We start from the raw sequence: 19,820 nt of genomic DNA, 5'->3' as shown, positions 1-19,820 counted from the left end.
TGCTTTGTCAAAAATAATTTGCGCCAAAAAGTACTCACCATAAAAGTTTGTGTTTAAAGCCAATTCAGGATATTATATTCATGTTGTACTGTAAAGAGAAAAAAAATTAAAATGTAAATATTAATTTTAAATAAATAAATTTTAAAAGTAAAAAATGTCTTTAAATAATGACTAGAAGACATATGTGTAAATCTGGTATTATTCAAAAGTTCATATTGCGTTGCCTACCTTTAGGCGCTCGAAGAAAATTAATGAAAATTGCGATAAGCAGTCAAATTTTATTTATTTTTGAATACACATTTGAAGAATCATGCATTAATAAATACATAAATACCAAAATAAATATTAAATACAAAAATAAAACAAAAAATAAATAAATAACACTTTGAGGGCTAAAATTTCAAAAGAGATACATACAAATATTACAAATAAAAGTACTTCTCAGAATCAGAATGAGCATATGTCATAATATTAATATATATTTTTAGCATTTATTGAAATCGTAAACCCTTAAAATACATACTATTTATTGCAATTGAGTTAGAGCTCGAGCACTGCTCATATCATATTTCTCAAGCATACACTTAGAATGAATTTCATTTATTATACCATTCAATGGACACAAAATTCATTTGCAATCATAGAAAATGTTATTGAATTTAACATTTTATGCTTTTATTTGCTGTAACAATAGTCCAATGGCATGTTTGCATTGTGTCCCTATGAGAATTATTTAAATTTTTTCACAATTTCAATCAAAAATTTAATATTTCCTTGTAATATGTGCTCTACCACAAGTAGAATATTTCTAAAGAAAATGAGAAAAAGTAAATTTTGTAGACACTTGTAACCACAAAATTACAAAGGACAACGACAACGACGAGAGCAATCAATAATCGACAACCGACAAATGCGAAAATGGTAAATTACAGGAAATATGTCAACAGGTTGTAGGGGAAAGAGCGACCAAATTAAATCACCGCAAGCGCTGGTAGCGTGCAATTGAAGCGTACGAAGAGCAGGAAAATGAAAAACGTAAATTTGAAGTACAATCAGAGTATTGACAAGTATTGGCGAAGAATACAAATTATGACGGAAGTAAGTTAGACTATTGAAGAAGGAGAACTTTAATCAGAAATATTCCCAGAAAAGCAAGGTAATCGATATAAATGCGAAATATATTCTCAAACAACAAAAATATTATGTTATGAATGCGCACATTCTTAACGAAGACAGTTGTACGCCTAAAGGTATGCTTTATAACTTAATTATAACATTTTTGAAGTATTTTCATCAGAACTTCAATTTGTATCAAAGTGCTTACTACTCAGAACAAAGCTTAAGCCAAAGCCTAAACAAAAAATTTCTTAAGAAAAATCATTTCTTATATCCGATCTACTAAAACAGAGTAATCATTATTAACATAGAGGACTAACCTTGTAGAGAACCAACCGATAAATATCGATTCTAAAAAAGTAATATAAAAATACTTCAACACCAAAAAGTTTAATTTCGAAAATTAGATATTACACAATTCGAAATTAAACTTCTCAAAACATGGAAACAAATTAAAAAAAAAATCTCTGAGAAAAGGCACAAACTGTTAAAAGTTGATGTTCGAATATTACTTACTTCAAAATTTCGAAATTGCAATGCTTAATTTTTTTATTTTATGACAGATTTGAAAAAAGTTGAAACTGTCAAAAAATTCAAAAAATCGAAAAACTTCCAAGATACTCAGGCTTAAAAAAGTATATTTACATTAGAGCTCTTGTTATTCGACTAATCGTCTAACCGAATTAACCGAATAGGGCATTATTCGAATAATAATATTCGGTTTGCACTAGTCGGATAATCGTCAGTCATCGACTATTCGATTAACCGCTCATTTTCGACTATTCGGTTAACCGTTCGTTGTCGACTGTTCGAATAGTGAAAGTTCATTAAATTTCTATGTTTATTGAAAAATATGAAACTCATGAAATGTGTGAACAATTGACATTTTCACAAATAAAAACAAACAAAAATCAAAGTCTGCTTGGATTTCAAACAATTTTCATTTATTCAAATGCTCCCAGCGGAGCAACTATTCGAATAGTCGCAGCAGAACAACTATTCGAATAACCGTAGTAAAACGATTATTCGAATAGTCGTAACATTGCGACTAATCGAAAAGTACTAACCGGTTAATATTCGATATTCGAATAATCGGTTTTCAGGTTAATCGAATAATTTTAAGAGCCCTAATTTATATGTATATTCAAAAATATTAAAATTAGAAATTGATAATATTATTGTTTGCTTTAAAAAAAAAAATGAAAATTCGAAATTTTAAAAAATTTGTGAACTTTGAAACGCAAAATTTCAAAATTGGAAAATTTCCGAACTGTACAAAATTTCAAATTCGAAATTTAAGTTTTACTTCTTGGAAGATTTCCCGAAAATTATTTTGGAGTCCATCAAAATACCTCTATTTGTAATAAAGAAAGAAATTAGCTCTGATTCGTGGAAGAAAATGTGTGAAAATGTAAATATTATGCGCATACTTCATATTTACATGGTAGCACTCAGATGTATGCACGCAAGAGTGAATCTCAATCACAACAAATACACACATACAGTTGCATAAACATGAAAGTGTATATGTAAATATGCATAAATAAACACTAATTAGTAGGTGTACACTGCTGTTGCCAAGTGGAAAGTGTTTCACAATTAATTTATGCACAATGGAACGACCAACTCTTGTTTAATTTATATGTTTGTAAACAACGGCACACCAACAACCAACATACTTGCGTGCAGATGTGTGTGTGCGTTTGTATAAATGTCCGGGAAACTAAATAAATTCACAGGCAATTAGCTAGAATAAATACATTGTACTACATACAAGTCTTTGTAGTGGTCTGAGCACACCACAAGCAGGTAGCACAAACACACATTCTTACACAAGTATGAATATGTACGTGTAGGTGTGTGTCTCGCAATTTATGTAGCCGTGAATGCTGGAATGTTTGCTGCCAATTTTCTGCGAATATACCGACCGCGACCTTTGCCCGACTATTTAATACATACATACACATGTTTATACAGACTTCTGTTTGTATGTGTATACGACTCACTCTCGGTTAATTGCTTAGTAGTAATTACGTAGAAGTATCAATGTGTGATAGTGTGTGTGGTGTGCTTTGATTTCGATTTGCTGCTCGCTGCTTATGTTGCACGTAATTTAGCTTTTTTCTCTTTTCGACGTGAAATACTTTGTTTATATTTGTATTTATTCAAAATTCATTAGCTGATGACTCTTTATATCAGCATAGCAATCAGCATTGGTATAAATATTTCAATTAGGTTAATTTGAAAATAAAAAATATAAAATTTTCATTAAAAAAAATAATTTTTGTTGGTGTTTGCAACTATTAATCACATGCTAGGATGCATATTTCAAATAATATTTTATAATTTTAAAGAATATGCACTAACTTGGACTGCTCTTAAATTGTCAGCACAACTCAATAAAACGATATATAAATAAGAATTGCAATTTTACCTTTTATTTTATAGTTTCAAAATAAATATATTATTGAAGGTCACGTTTGCTATAAAGTAGATTAGGTCTAGGTCCCACTGTTTGTCAAATTAGTTTACCCGTACATAAATTTGTGCGAATATTTGCGCATAAAAGCATCCATTTACTCATGTATTTTGGGCAACCCTTCTTGCATGTCATAGAAACTGAAAGTCAATTCACTGGCTCAATCTAACTTTTGCGTAAGCCTTAAAGTTTTGGCTATATGAAGAGAGCAAACTTTTGGGCAAGTACATTATCCTAAAATGTTTACCGTCATTTATTCTTGCAGCAATTCACAGATGTTAAAGTTTATATAAAGGGTGTTTATTTTAGAGATACGATTTTCAAGAAGAAATAAAACGCTTTCATGTAATGTTATGGCCAACAATTTTGCGTTATCATAAAGATAAAGGTTTGCTATTCTTTTTCAAAAATGATTTTGGATAAGACTGTCTCAAAAAATATTCCAGCCGAGCGATCCGATTTTCAAACACTTATTGTAGCAAGCTATAAACATTGTTCCAAAGTAAGAACGTTCATTTATGAAATGACAAATCGAACTCAGTTGAAATCAAGTAACAGCAGTCAAAAAGACCAACCCTGAACTAAGTATTGGAGAATTGAAAACCACACGTCTTAAAAAAACACCCTATATATATTTATGCATACAACGATATGTATACGAGGATTTGTTGATAAATCAGAATATTTTTATACTTTATGTTTTCTTACATTTCTTTGTAATACCAAAACTAACCAGACCAACAAGGTCTCAGATGCGATTTTTTAACACCACTTTATAAAAGACGGTCTCAAATAAATTCGGTCAAGCATATTTAGTTTAGGTTGATTTAATTCGAAGGAAGGTACTTTTAGCACTGGAGATCTGGAATTCTGGCCACAATCCAAGGAAGTTACAAGAAATGTTAATTCTAGGAACCTTTCAGTAGATATATCGAAATGAGATATATTTTAAAAAGGACACGAATCGGCGGCCGTTCCTCGGAAGACAATGACAACACTCTGACAAAGTAAAGCTTTTCAAAATGGATACGGTTTCATATGACCCTTCATGTATCAAACAATATTCAAAATGGAATAAATTCGTGCCGAATTAAGAGGTTATTGTGAAGTCAAATACACATGATTTTGGAACGTCAATAGGTCGACGGGATTGACAACAGGGTAAGAAGTGTTAGATAACTGAGTTTGAGAGTTTATGAAAAAATATAGTTAGAATAGATAGATTGAGGGAACTGTTCTGAGAATATAAGGAAACATGAACTCTTATCGTCTTATCAAACAGTCCTTGTTCTCTCTGATGTAATGTAGTATGTAAACACCCATCTATATTATACGTCTATATTCTTGAACGCATATTTATATCTCACGCTTGTTTGTCATGCAAATGACATTTGAAGTAAGTCTTCTAGATTTGCACATTTATATTCCTTCTGCTTGCCGCATTTCTTCGTTATACACCTCACTTCGATTTGCTACGTTTTCTCATAAAGTCATGGTGCCTTAACAGACCGTTAAGTTTGCGCGCATGCATTCATACAAAATGTGACACAAAACAACTCCCTGTGGAGTTATAAAAGCGTTTTCAATGCGCTGGAAATATAGTGGAGCGGAAGAAATATCATACTTTGTATAAGGTTCTCTGAAGGAAAAAAATAATAAAAATTATTTTTATAATAAAAATTTATTTTTCAAAATGTTTACTTTTGCTTCGAACTGTTAGCATTTCGAAAAGTTGCAATGTTTTTGAGACTTTTCGATTGAAGAAAGTCGCTGAAAACTCGAAGCGGGATTTGTGTGAGAGAAATATGTGGATGAGTGCTGCCAACCACTTAAATTCAACTTCCGCACGCGTGGTTGAGCAATATGTTTTGAATTTTTGCGCTTTTCTGTCAACATTCGCAAATGCTCTGACGCATTCATGCATAAATTTTATGATTACTCGTTGTTGTTGTAGTTGTGTGCGCAAGTTGATTCAAGAAATTACGCGCAAACTTCACAGCAACGAAGTGTAAAAGCGTCGGAATACGCGACGCAGCTTCTTCTTCAATCCCACACATCGCAGCATTTTTCACTAGAAAAGCGCTGAGAGTGAAAATGCGCGCTAAGTTAACGCTTACCCACGCGCCAAAAGTGAGTTGAAGCGTTCAACTTAATCTTAAAATGCATACTGGTATACAGTATATATATATATGTATATATGAATATACCGGTATCCTTTAGAACCCCAGCACTCATTTGGCCAAACGCATTAGCAAGTCAAATTCACTTTCATTTCATTACACTTATGCGAAAACTCATAGTTCTAATGTACATATTTACGTTTATTAAAGCGAAAATTGTAATCATTCGCCGGAGTTAGTACGAGTTGAGTTCGGTATAATGAGTGTAAGCAGGTGCAGCAAGGTTCCAGTGGTGTAAATGCATATTCAATAGCTCTCTTGTTGGCAACACTGAGTGCAGCGTGAAGATTTTATAATTTAGTTTTGGTTTAACGGCACTTACATTTTCATTACTGCCACAACTAATGGTGTGCGAAAAACTACTCAGATAATGAATTTATGAACTTAAGTGTACAATTTGCGTTAGTGTGAATTTTGTAACTCAAGGTTGAGACGACACTAGTGAAGTGAAAGAAATCGTTATTCTGAGAAAAAGGTGAGAAAAAGGTGAAATGCTTGCAAGGAAATTTTACATAAGAGGAGAGGAATGAAATAATGATTACAGTACCGTTAATTATACTTTGAATGTTCCCGGGAAAGTCTGTAAAATGAAGAGGATATCTAAAATGGTTAACATTAAATATCTGCAGAAATGAGAGAATAAAGAGAATAGTCCTTGGGGTGAGATTCTTCATCTACAGATATAATGGTTGAACGAATGTAATAATGCTAACATAATCACTGCAGGTGGTATTGACTATGTCAAACACGTATATTCTGCAAGTACCAAATCCTTCTAAACATAACAAATATTTTTTTTAAATAATGATAAAAATGTTAATATTCTCAAACATTTGTATCTAAAGAGCCGACAAGTAGTTAGTAATTCCGTTTATGAAAAAACACTTAAATATGCACATAAGTAATTCCAAATTACCGACTAGTCTTTGAAACCCACAAAACTCTTTCATTCGATTAAAGAAACTCGCTAATTAAGCAGTAAGTCCTATCAATAGTAAGATGAGCCTGAGGACCGAACTTGAAACACCGGTAGATCGCGGCTCTAATGAAGATTTTTTTCGAGTATCAACTTTGGTATTTCAGAGAAGCAACGGAACAGTGTTCTCTTCAATATTATCCTAAGAGCGTCTACGAGTGGGTTCGTCTTAAACTTTGTTCTAGAACCCGTGCAGAACAATGTCTTTCGTCTAGCATTAACTCCGCCGAGAAGCTGTGTACAAGATTCTATATCTCGACTCAAGCACCTGCCTTTTTTCTTACAGGTTCAGTGGAATATGTACACAACCCATTCTTAAGATACGGGTCAAACAGCACAAAGATTGAGACTCTCTGAAAATTCTTTCATTACTATGCTGCTCTAAGAAAGACCGCCATCGTGTATGAGACTGTATCAGATTGCCGAAGTCTGTAGACGGTTCGTTTCGAGAATGAAATCTGTTAGATCACAAAAACTCCTATAGATAAGTTCTCTGCACACAAGACCTTTTCGTAAATTAAACGGTCCGAGGGAGCTGCTTTTTTACACGATGGAAAGTCTTCTAAAGCCTTGGGAAGATTCTAGACAATGGGGACAGTGGAATGTTTAGGATACCGATCATAAAGATACGAATCAAACAGAATAAAAATTAGGACCGATCTCTGAAAAGTCCTCCATTACAGTGCTGCTCTAAGAAATACCGCGATCGTGTAAAGGATTCCTGACCGGTTTTAAGATGGTTCCTTTTGAGATTAGACTCCGTTAGATCAAAAAAATTCCTTTAGATAGTTTTTCGTAAACTAAATGGTACGAGGAGCTGCCGAATTATTAATTCAAAACAAAAACATTCAAAAACAAATTTTTTTCCCCCAAAAAAATTTCGGCAATTTGAAGAAAAAATATTACGACGAACTTATGAACTTTATTATTGAAAATTCAATATAGATTCACATTACCTTTTGGATTATCCAAATATTCACTGGAGGCTTAAAGCTCTTCAAATACTTCAACAAATTTTCTTTAACAAAAATTAATTGTGGTGACTAGCGCAGTCGAGTGGATTGCAAACAAATAATGCGAGGCAATAATATAAGGCTCCTATATAAATATGACAATGCATTTATATACATATACATATGTAAATAAAATATTAGCACAAATATGTCTAGTTAAAACAAAAACAAAGAAATGCTTTGATTGGATGCCAAGATAAACGCTAATAAAAATGTGTATAATTGCTTATGAAAAAAATATAAACGATTTTAATTTAACATAAAATTATACGAATAAAATTATAAATAATTTATGAACAAATTTTCAAAACAATATGCAACAATGATAATGTGAGAAATTAAAGCAAGGTGCCATGGCACACACGTCCATATATACTTTAATAAAGTTGTGGATATAACTGTCTGAATATATACTAGTTATATATGTAATGCCAAAATCGAAAGAGAGACACAATACAAAAACACAAACGACCTTAAACGTGCATTATCAGAATTTCAAATATGCCCAAATTTATTTATTTATTCATATTCGCAAATAAAATAATATGCGAGTGTGTAAGCAAGGCCTCATATTGGCGGCCGCACAGACATCACGAATATCCTTCGTTTGTACACATTTCCAAATAAACAGCTTGTCACTCTGTAATACAAATATAAATTCATATATACAACAACAACAATAATAACAACAACAACCGACGGCAATGTTGAAGCAAATTGAATAATTTCATTGTTATATATTTTTCGTGTTTGGCACACTGACATCTCTTTTACAGTTCAAGAGCGACGCATTGCCGTGCCAACAAAACGCCTACGCGACCTGGGCGTATACGCAACCTTAGAACGCGTGTGGAATTTTATGGATTCATGAGTTAAGGCATGAAGCGTCTGCGAAGGTTAAAACGTTAAAATTTTGCAAATGATACAGACATACCTCAAATTGGATTTTAAATGTTACAAAAAAAGGCGAATAATATGATTTTCGTACTGCTTATGCAATTATTGCACAATAAATGAGTAGCTAGTGTGTCATTGAAAAATGTTTAATATTTCCACCAAATATAATGTTAAATGTAAGTAGAAGTATCACGCTTTAAGCGCAAATCCCAAAATGAAGTTATATCGCATGAGATTACCGGCTCGCAATTAGCTCAGCAGTCGACAGCGTGTCTGTCACGGGCTGCCTGCAGGTAATGTCACACCATCAATCATCGAATTCTCAGTAGCTCGCTCACACATTTTCAATCACACGACAGCGGTGGTAATGCGTTGCAGATATGTAAATGATATCGTTTGTATGCGTGCATGTGTGTGTAATGTCATGAATAATCTTTGGTTGGCATGTGCGCGTCAGCGATAAGAGTCCACTAATAATGTAATAACATGCCGCACTGTTTTTCATACATACTTAAATGATATTTTCTTGTTAATAGGAAAGCAAATAGACCCAGTAGGAAATAGTAGAAGGTGTGAAATCTTTGATTAATGGTAAATGTTAGGAGTTAGGGAGAACTATGTATAATTTGGTGGTCGATTTTATTTTATTTTATTTTATTTTATTTTATTTTATTTTATTTTATTTTATATTTTATTTTATTTTATTTTATTTTATTTTTTTTTTTTTATTTTTTATTTTTTTATTTTATTTTATTTTATTTTATTTTATTTTATTTTATTTTGTTTTGTTTTATTTTATAATATTTTATTTTATTTTATTTTATTTTGTTTTGTTTTATTTTATTTTATTTTATTTTATTTTATTTTATTTTTTTATTTTATTTTATTTTATTTTCTTTTATTTTATTATATTTTATTTTATTTTATTTTATTTCCTACAGACCCTACGCACTCTCCTACAATCTCACATACTCATTCAGATGTAATCATTTCGGTGAAGTATCTACAGGATGTTTATGGTCACACCACCTCACCTCTGTTGCCTGGCCAGATAATATACACGCATTAAAATTGGCTAATTTTGTTGTTGTTGCTGTCTGTCGGCAGTGTTTCGTTCGTTATTTGTTTCGTGCTAAATATCTTATGCGTCGCTAAGGATGTAATAAGATTTGTGTTTATGCGCACGAAATGTGCCAGATGGTCTTAGTGGAAATAAATAATCCTATTTTTTCTCTCTCATATTACAATGCGTGTGTCCACTTGTATGTATGTGTGGGTGTGTTCCATTTAGCAGAAGGTTAATAAAATCTGTAAGTATCTAGATAACAAGAAGCACTTATGCGCAAGGACAATCAAAGTAATTGAGACATTTTGGGGCTGTGCTATAATTCGGTGTATATTTTGTACTCATTTGTTGGTATGTAATCATTTGTTTTTGTTTCTAATAATTTTTATGTTCTTGCAGTAATTGGCTTAAATTTTCATTTAATGCTTGAGACACATTTCTCACAGAATTTAGCTCATATACATATGTATGTTTCTATACACCTTACAGTTTGAAGATATGGAAAAATCCTTAAGTCGACTCCCAACCCCAGAAAACGAATATACAATGAGCAAGCTTTCTATTCTGCCGACAGATTAGTATTTAAAGCTTTCAAACATTAATCTTTTGTAGAATTTGTGGTAGTCTTGTGAGTCCAAAAACGGTGAAGTGTCTCTTAATGCATACTAAGAGTGATGAAGTAACCATGAACCCGAAATTTGTTAAAAACGACTGATCCGAAGAATATAAATATTAAGTATTTAAGCGTGAAATTCGCTCCAGTAAACTCCATACTAAAAATCAAGTATCTGGCTTAAATTTGAAGAAAAGAGAGTCTTTATATTCCTGTCATCAAATCTCGCACTAAGAAGTTATCACAAAGGGAAAGAAATTCCGTCCAGATATAAGCACTCGGTTCTAGGAGCACAAAATATGTTAAACAATTTTCAATTTTACAACAACAAAAACAGGAGTTTGGCAAGTTTTGTGAAGAAATCAAATATTTCCGAGGTAATAAAGGGACAACGTTAGTCCAAGGTGTTTATCTTTAGTCATCTACAACATTTATAACTGCTCACGTTTCTTCTTATCTCTTTGTGAAGCTATCTTTGAAATTCGACAATGGGTCTCGAATAAATGTTATTTAGACACTGCTGATGTTCAGAAATCAACTAATTAGCAATAGATAGCAGACACGTCTGAAAAAGTCTTAAAATAGCCTTCACTATCTTTCAACTTCACTTTCAACTTTCAGCATTGACTTCCTTTGAAAAAGATGGAATTGAGCTCATACGGAATCTTCCAAGTCCCTTTTCGTCTCTTTTCCCTGGCCAAGTAAAGCGGGCTACATAGTCTTAATTATTTCTTTCTGAGTTATAATTCTTTCTGAGTCATAATCGCACCACTGAGCAGCTTTTAATAAGATATTTACCAAAACAGCCAAATTCAGGCGAAAACCACAACTTCAGACAGCTTTGTCACACAATTCAAATATGTTCTGATATTTTCCTTTTAATATAAAAACCAACAAAACGGTTGCACGCGCTCATACTGACATGACAAACAGCAATTGCTGTCAACGGCACAAGCGCCGCAAACGTCAATTTGCGGTCGATGTCAGTGGCACACACACATGACAGGCGTGCATAAAAGAGTTTGAGTGTGTGTGTTTGTTGGTGAAAAAAATTCAATTTTGATGGCATGCTTATTTGTTTCTAAAAACGTGTCGGCAGCTATATTATACAACCATGCCACACGAACTAACACACCAACAAACATACATACATATGTAGAACACCGCAATAAAACTACGCACGCACACACACCCATACAGACAGAGAGACAGACATTTGTTTACAGATCCATATGCATGGAAAATATCGCAGCGATGAGGTGATGTGCTTTCATCGCATCACAATGTTTGTATTGATTTTCCCATCAAGTTGCATGCAACACACTCACGCATTTGCAGCGGAGCGAGTGAGTAAAATGCGTGCAAACACGCACCGAGCCATAAAGCGAGCAAGCGAAATGTGAGTGAATGTGTCGAATTCGGATGAATTTTTATGTGCTTTTGTTTTTATGCATATTCATGTCTGTGCGGATGTGTATGTGTGCTTGCCAAAATTTTATCTCGACATAACAACGCACAAAGATTTATGGTTACCCCAATATTTGGATGGTGACGGCAAGTCAACATGCGCACACACCCAAACACCAACACATCAACACCACAACAACCACCTTTGGCAGCTGTCAATTTTCTCATTTTATACAGACGCGCACACACACACACACACACACAGCAGCAGCAACCGCTTAACTTTCATTTTGCTTTTATTTTGTTCCTACTTTTGCCGCCGAGAACTTTGATTGCTTTTTCAATGTGTTCAATAAAAAGTTCTTTGTTTCTTTTGCCTTTCATGGTTGCCACCTTGCCGCACCAGCTTCGGTTGCTGGGTGTTGATCCTGCGGTGTGATATATCGTTGCGCTCTCTTTCTGTCTCACTTTCTCTTGCTCTCTTTCTTATTCTCTTATGCAAAACTGTTTCCTCATTTGCTCATTTCATTACATTTTTTTTTGTTTCTTTGCTTTTTCCTTGGTTTTCGCTTAATTCACCCTGCCCATACATAGATTAAAAGCGAAATGTTGAAAAGTTTTTTAATTTGTACGCGTTGCCTTAATTACCGTTCGCCATTCACCGCTTGCTGATTATCCCCATTTAATTGCCGACCGAGTAAGTAATTTTAAAATTTATTTTCGCGGTTTCCTCGGTGGTTGGCTTAGCGAAGGAAGAAGTTAAAATATTTAATTTTTTTTTTTGAAAATTTTATACGTATGAAAGCTGTTATAAATGAGAGCTTAAGAAACCGTAAAATTTTGTATATGCTTATAGTCTTGAAATATTCGTGGAAGGCCAGAAAAAGATTAGAAAGTGAGTAAATATTGAAAAATTGCGAGGAAGTTATCAATAGGAGAATTTTATTCGAGTTGACAAGAAAAATATAAAAAGAGAAAACAAAAAAATAATATTTTGAAGGTTGTCATTGTTGCTTTGTTAAAATATTTTTGTTATTGTTATTGTTACACTCTCGCAATTTATTCGGGCATAAAGTCCAATAGAAAATCATCATTTATAGTATATGAGGGCTGATGTAATTCCAGAACCAATTTCACTCATTTTCACCAAGGTTCCAAGGTTAACGGGAATAGGCACCTGTTAGCAGGCAAACAAACGACACATTCGGCTTTGAAATTACTCCTAAATTGCAAATGAACGAAACACCAGTCGGCAAAATCGCCAAAAATAGCGCTAATACGAAGATTTTCCAAATATTCAAGAAGTCGCTGGAGGTACTGCACAGGACTTTAAAAGATCTTGATTGTCGATAAACGTTTTTGGTGGAGCCAGGATTCTGTTAACAGGTGATTTACGCCAGACTCTTCCAATTATTCCTGGATCAACTGTTACTGACGGGCTAATCGCATGCTCAAAGTCATTTAATTTGTGGCAACACATAAAGAATCGCCAATTAACAACAAACATATGAGTGTTTTTGCAACAATATCAAATTACGATTGTAGAATCAGTTGGAAATGGTAGGGTCACAGTTGACACCTCGATGGATTAATAGCATTTCCAACAGATTTCTTTCACTTCATTGACTCGAAAGAGAAGTTTTCCTGATATGAAACCTCAAAATGATAACCATAATGACTGATTGAATGACCTATATTGGTGGTAAAAAAAAACAAAGATATCGATGATCTTAATGCGACAATTTAGAATTTCGGTCCAGGAGAGTTGACACAGCTACAAACCAGGATGACGTAGTCAATTATCCCAAACTATTTAAAATTGCCTGTACTATTACCACTCACTTTGCAATTAAAAGTAGTGTGAGTTGTCATCATGCTGCGTAACAACAACAACGTGTAGCCGCTGCCTGCTAGTAATATTTATAAAATTCATCGAAAATAGCGCGATTTTTAGAGACCCAATACTTCTGTATTATCACCTTTTTTACGAACACAAAAAATTTGTCGTGGATGCACTAAGCTTTCCAAGCATTCAACTCAACAAATTCCCCAAAAAAGATCCCATTCAAGTAATCATCAGCGCTCCTTCCGACAGTCAAATTTACCGCTTTTAATATTTCTTCGTAAATTTCGGTAATTTGTTAACAACGTGTAACAGATTTAATTAAAGGACAGTTAAAAATTTCCATGGCAGCAGCCAAGAAAATAAATATCGTCGAAAGCCACACACAGCCACGAGTTCAAAGTAATTAAGCTTGTCAGAGCGCGCTGCAGTAGTACAAGTACGCCGACTGAAATGTATAACAAGTAAGAAAGAATTAAGGTAATTAATTATCATAAATTAAGAATTTTTAAACTCACACGGAAAAGATTTTTGTACTGATTTTTAAACCCTACGATTCGTGAATATTAATGATACGTTTTTAGAGCTCAGCCGATTTCTTCTGAAAAGATTTATCCGAAAGGCATAATAAATAAACGCATTTATATAAAGATTCGACCGACACAAGGTTGCTGAAGAATGAAATATTCATCGATTTATGATGATTATACACGGAAAGATCTAACCTCAGATCAGTTCGAATAAAAAAAATGTGTTCTCTGCTTTAGAACAACAACTCATTTGATATTTTTACAAAACAGGTGAAATGGAAAGTTTTAACATTTTATTTCATAAAATTCCTGTTGCTCACATTTCTATAGTACAACACTTAACACTAAACATACCATGACGGGTCAAATGACCCATTTTGAACTTTTGCATTGAAAATGCACGTATAATTTTATTGCGTTTGCAAGTTTGACTTCATGACTTTTTATAAGTAATTAATGTGCAGTTCTAAAAACATTTTTGTTGTGTTTTTGTTTTGTTTATTCTGAGTAGTCCTTGTTGTATACCGATATCTACCACAACGTTTCATTTGACCCGGAGAGAATTTTTCTGTTTTATGAGATTATCGAGTCATATTTGTAGTCAGCAAGTTGCACATTCTTCTAAAGACTGTTGCGTAAAGTAGTTCAACGAAAATAGCTCAAAATAATTTCAAGAAAATATCAAATTTTAGATTGAAAATAGCTTTTTAGTGTAATAAAAAGTGGCAAAAATTGAAAGTCTTGATAAGTACCTAACTTATATTTTATTTTGATAGCTATAGGAATACAGATAATTTTTTATCCAGAAAAATGTCGAAGCAAACAAGACAGTACAAGTTCTTAGAAGACATAAATAATATTGGCGAAGAGTTTTCAGAAATTAGTGAAGATAAATTTTCTGATAATGAAGATATATTGGTTGCAAATAAATATGAGTTTGATTCTACAGATACTGACGATGAAGAGGAAAATATTGTGAATGTATGTAGTGACCGAAAAAGAATAAGATTACTCTCAAGTTCGGAAGAAAGTGAAGTAGAAATAAAGAACAAAATGTTACAATTGATGGATCTGTTTGGGAAGAAATAAAAATAGGTGGCACACCTGCAGTTGGCCTCTCCAAGGCTGGCATATATGCCTGGTTTTGTACAAGCAAACGACAGGAGAAAATATCTCGAGACAAGGTTTTTACTCAAGCTATCAGAAGAACTTGGCGCCGATTTTCGAGAAGCCCGTGAACAACCAAAAAAGAAAAAAATAGGATCGTTGCCTAAGTCTACTACCGATACTTATAAACGTATGAGATGTCAAATAGGATACTGTAAAGAAAATAAAACCAACAAAATCTAAATGTAAAAAATATGTTTGCGGAAAATGTACAAATGTACACTTATATGTAAAAAATGCGATGAACTATGAATTAAAAATTTGTATTTTTTGCTTTTGTAATAGAAATGCTCAACATACTATTTTGTTTAATCATAATAAATTTAATTTGTATTTTTATTTCCTTCCTAACATCCATATTTCAAACATTCAAGCATGAAACATACAGTCGGGTCATTTGACCCGCTATGGTAGAAATAGGTATATATTAAGTCTTGGTATGATTAGTGTTAAAGAGGCCTCGAATTCAATGGCAAACAAATATCACAATTATCGTCCAGATGTTCAATCAACTCAAATCAGTATCCGCTCTTCGGTAATTATCTTCGAAATGTTTATCACACACACTTTTTTGTTTATCTGCTGTGAATAACTTTTGTTTTTATTTCTTTGTTATTTTTTATTTGAGGCGCTTGTCTAAACATATTTACTACATGGATTGTTCTTTGTGTATTCTTATTGCTCAATTCTGAGCTTTTTTGTGCTCTTTTTCTCAAAAAATTTTCCACCTACAATTTTGCCAAAAAATATTTATAGACAAATCGGAGAACGCGTTCACTTTCTTCAGGCTTTGTTTTCTTGGAAATTCAAATTCTAATTATATATAGATAGACAGATGTATATCAGTATGTGTAGGGTACTTAATCAGATTTATATATCCTTTATATACAGTATTAACTTATATCCAGATTTATGTATAGCAAAGCTTATATTCTATTCCCTCACCAAATCCTTCATAAAATTATTTTATAGTATAATTATTTCATCGTCTCTTTCATTTTGTATTGTTATTAATTATTTAAAAATTATCTCCAATAAAAAATCAAAAATATCTCAACATTAAAAATAGATCCATATAAATTTGTCTGGATTTCTTTGACTGCAATTTCTCTTGCTTTTAAAAATGTCCTCTCCTCATTTTTATTTTTATTGTCTACATAATTTTGACGGCTAACCAACCTTGAAATAAAATGGTTTTGAAATTCTAAATTTGTTTCGTGAATAGCAGCAACAACTCAAAATAGCTGCTAGACAAATTCTAAAATAAACCAGGTGGCACTTTTCAAAGAATACTCTTACATTATCGTTAATTTTTTTTCAGCAGAAAAAATATAAATTATGCAAGTTTCGAGAAGGGTTGCCATTTACAATTATTTTGTATCAAAAATGCTTTTAAACATATTTTTGGTAAAATAAAAGTATTCGTATTTATTTAGGATATATATTTTAAGACTACATTTTGTTACGTTACGTTAAGTTGTGCTATGTGAAGTTAAGTTGTGTTCAGTTGAGTTAAGTTAAGATAAGATATTTTGAGTTAAGTTATTACGTTAAATTATGTTACGTTAAGTTATGTTAAGTTAAGTTATGTTAAGTTATGTCAAGTTGTGTTAAGTTAAATAATGTCATGTCATGATAAGTTAAGTTATGTCATGTCAAGCTATGTTATGCTACGTCGAATTAAGCTATTTAATATCACATTAGTTTAATAATTTATTAAGTTATGTTTAAGTTACAAAAATACGATTTCACCATTAATGAATGAAATCGCTTAATCAATGGTCGCATCTACATTTTTTCACTTTCGGCTAAGTAAATACGACAAGTACTATGACAAGCCAAAAAAATGTATGTGTAAATTTATATAAATACCTTTTTTTGTGTGATATTAATCAAAATATTAGCGTAAACAATAACAAGATAAACCGATAAACTAAGAAAAAAAATATATATAAATAATAATTAATGAATTCATTTTATTGCTGACATTTATTTTGACAATGATAAGTAGGCATAAGTATAAATATGAGTTAAGTGCAGTTCAATGCTTTGGTTATGAAGAAAGACTACTCTTTGGGGTTAATGAGCACATAACTTTGAATAAATAAGTATGTATTTATATAGGTGACTTTTTGTAGGTATAATTTTCCAATAATAAATTCTAACTAGCCCTACATTTCAAAATCAGAAGTCATATCATACCCTGTTTCGTAGCTCACAGAGATCACTGAACTCGGAATTTCCCTCCAATTTTAGCTTCGAAAATGTAATTGAATATTTAAGTGATAAGATATGACACTTCAAATGATAAAGTTGTACAAATATAAAAATTCATGTTATTTTAAAAGTTTATCGTTTGCTAAGTAGATTAATGGAAATAATTTTTGAAAACAAGGTTAGCGAAACCATTTTATAGATCTTGGAAACTTACCATAATTTTGTGTCGCAAATTGTTTCTTTATTGAGTTGCCACCTGTATTAAATTTTTAATTACAATAAATTTGCTAAAAAAATACTTCAATGTTATAATATGTACAACCTCCCAAGAGAGATAGAAATATGGTTATATGTATATAAATATTTTTTGGAAAAGGATTGCCACATAAAAATGAAATCCAAATAATATCATAAAAGAAGTAAATATAGCAATATGGATATCAAACTAAGCAGATTTAAGAAACAAATTACTTTCGAAGAGATTATTTTGCTCTGGGTTGCCACCTGTTTGAAATTTTTTATGCTAAATAATTGGTCAAATAATGTCTATATTTCAAAATTGGCATTAAATTGTTGGCGAATAAGAAATACAGAGAAAAATTTATTGACAAACAGAGAAATATTTCCACATTTTTTTAATATGATAATTGAAATAATAAAATTTCTGAAATCTTAAAACAAAATTACATCAGAATTACGTCCAATAATTATACTATTGTCTCTTGAATTCAATGTTTACGACACAGTCTGGGAACTTCCACTACTGTTGCGCGTAGTTTTACGCAAAAATAAAGAAATTTATTTTTTTATTATCTGATATTTAAGCCAAACAAAATCAAATTTTATTATCTAAGAAGCAATTTCAATAAGCAACTCCATAAATGTACACACACATTCACATACAAATAGAGATATTAATATTTGTATACAAAATATTCCATTCACTTCAAATTACAAAAAAAAAAAAAACAAAAACAATAGGGCAACACAAGCGTAATATTCGATACTATGTCTATTTGTAAGCAATAAAACTGACTACTGTCAACAGTCCTCCAACAGGAGAACAGCAACAACAATGCGATGTTGACATTTCTACCGTAACGCCCACGAAATATGGGTGTGCGCTGCGACATTGACCGGCAGTCAGGCAGCCGCTACCGACGCTGGTTGGCATGCCGCAGCCAATTCGCACCTTTAATTCGTTATTATTGCCGCAATAAAAAGACACTGTTATTATGGCAAAATATTATTTGTGTTTCATTTATGCCACTGCGCCCTGTGGACTTCATTATTTTTCAATGTTTCTCTTTTTTTTAATTTTTTTCTGTATTTAATTGGTTGGCGTCGCTTTGTTGGTTGTCAAGGTAACCACTTGTGGCTCTTAATTACATCAAAGGTGGGATTGTGGTGCGGGTTCAAGGTTTTATTTAAGTATCTACATTCTATTTATGAAAAAATGTGGTACTAGGATTCTTGGAACAACTAAGTTGAGATTTTAAAAGATAGCCTTCATCATATTATTTTCTATCTATTTATTAAGCTAACGGCTTTGTTTTAGAACCAACGCTCTGCCAAAAATCTAACAGTCGCTAATCTCATCTAATTGAACTAAAAGGACCAGTGCTGATAAGATTGATCTGAAATCTCCACTGTAATTTCTTAGAATAAAGGTAATGGATTGTATAAAAAATCCATAATGAAATTCCATTGTGCTCAATTTTCTGGGAGCTGGAAAGCTTCGAGAAATTTCGAGAAAGTGGTGAATCGAATAAACAACTGGTCTAAAATAAAGAAAATGGCATATATATATAGAGATGTCAAGAACTAATCGAGTTGACTGAACTAAATGCCATTCAGTCTCTTTGGCTTCACTGACTTCATTCCAATAATAAAATTTCCAACTCTAGACACATTTTTATCTAGTCGTTCGTCTTACGCTAGTATTCTTAGCAACAAGTCGGTCGCTTTAGTTACAACAAAAAGCTTTTAGTTAATTTACACTCAGTGCAATGGCGGCTGAGTGCAATGCGCTCTACAAAATCTTCAAGCGTAGATAGCAAGTGTTGCTGTGAATGTAACACACTTTTTATAATATTTTTATTTTTATATTCTTTTCGCTCGATTGTGCCACTTTCGCTTGACATTTTTTGACATTTAATTTTATCATGAAGCCATCACGACTACCTCTGTCTTCCTTATCACTTCGCTTTTATGCTTAATTTTGCCTTACTCAATTCATTAAGTGTTATTCTTGTTACAACAAAGACTTTTTGAAATTCATATCTTTAGTTGTGTTTTATGTTATATTTTCCAGTG

General features: G+C 32.3%; 1 protein-coding gene across 3 annotated transcripts in view; it reads right to left on the bottom strand.

Moving 5' to 3' along the window:
• Positions 1-19,820, bottom strand: part of Pde8b_0 (high affinity cAMP-specific and IBMX-insensitive 3',5'-cyclic phosphodiesterase 8) — a 156,846-nt gene that overhangs the window by 102,341 nt on the left and 34,685 nt on the right. For 2 of the 3 annotated variants that reach the window (XM_054235057.1, XM_011183242.3), the window contains one exon: positions 39-88. The gene's annotated coding sequence lies outside the window, so the exon portion shown is untranslated. Of the gene's footprint in view, positions 1-38; positions 89-17,718; positions 17,744-19,820 lie in introns of all 3 variants that reach the window. The other variant, XM_054235058.1, reaches the window with a different exon arrangement.

This window comes from Zeugodacus cucurbitae, chromosome 6 (assembly GCF_028554725.1).
Source record: "Zeugodacus cucurbitae isolate PBARC_wt_2022May chromosome 6, idZeuCucr1.2, whole genome shotgun sequence".
Lineage (NCBI taxonomy): Eukaryota > Metazoa > Arthropoda > Insecta > Diptera > Tephritidae > Zeugodacus > Zeugodacus cucurbitae.
This window is presented reverse-complemented; position numbering and strand designations above follow the sequence as displayed.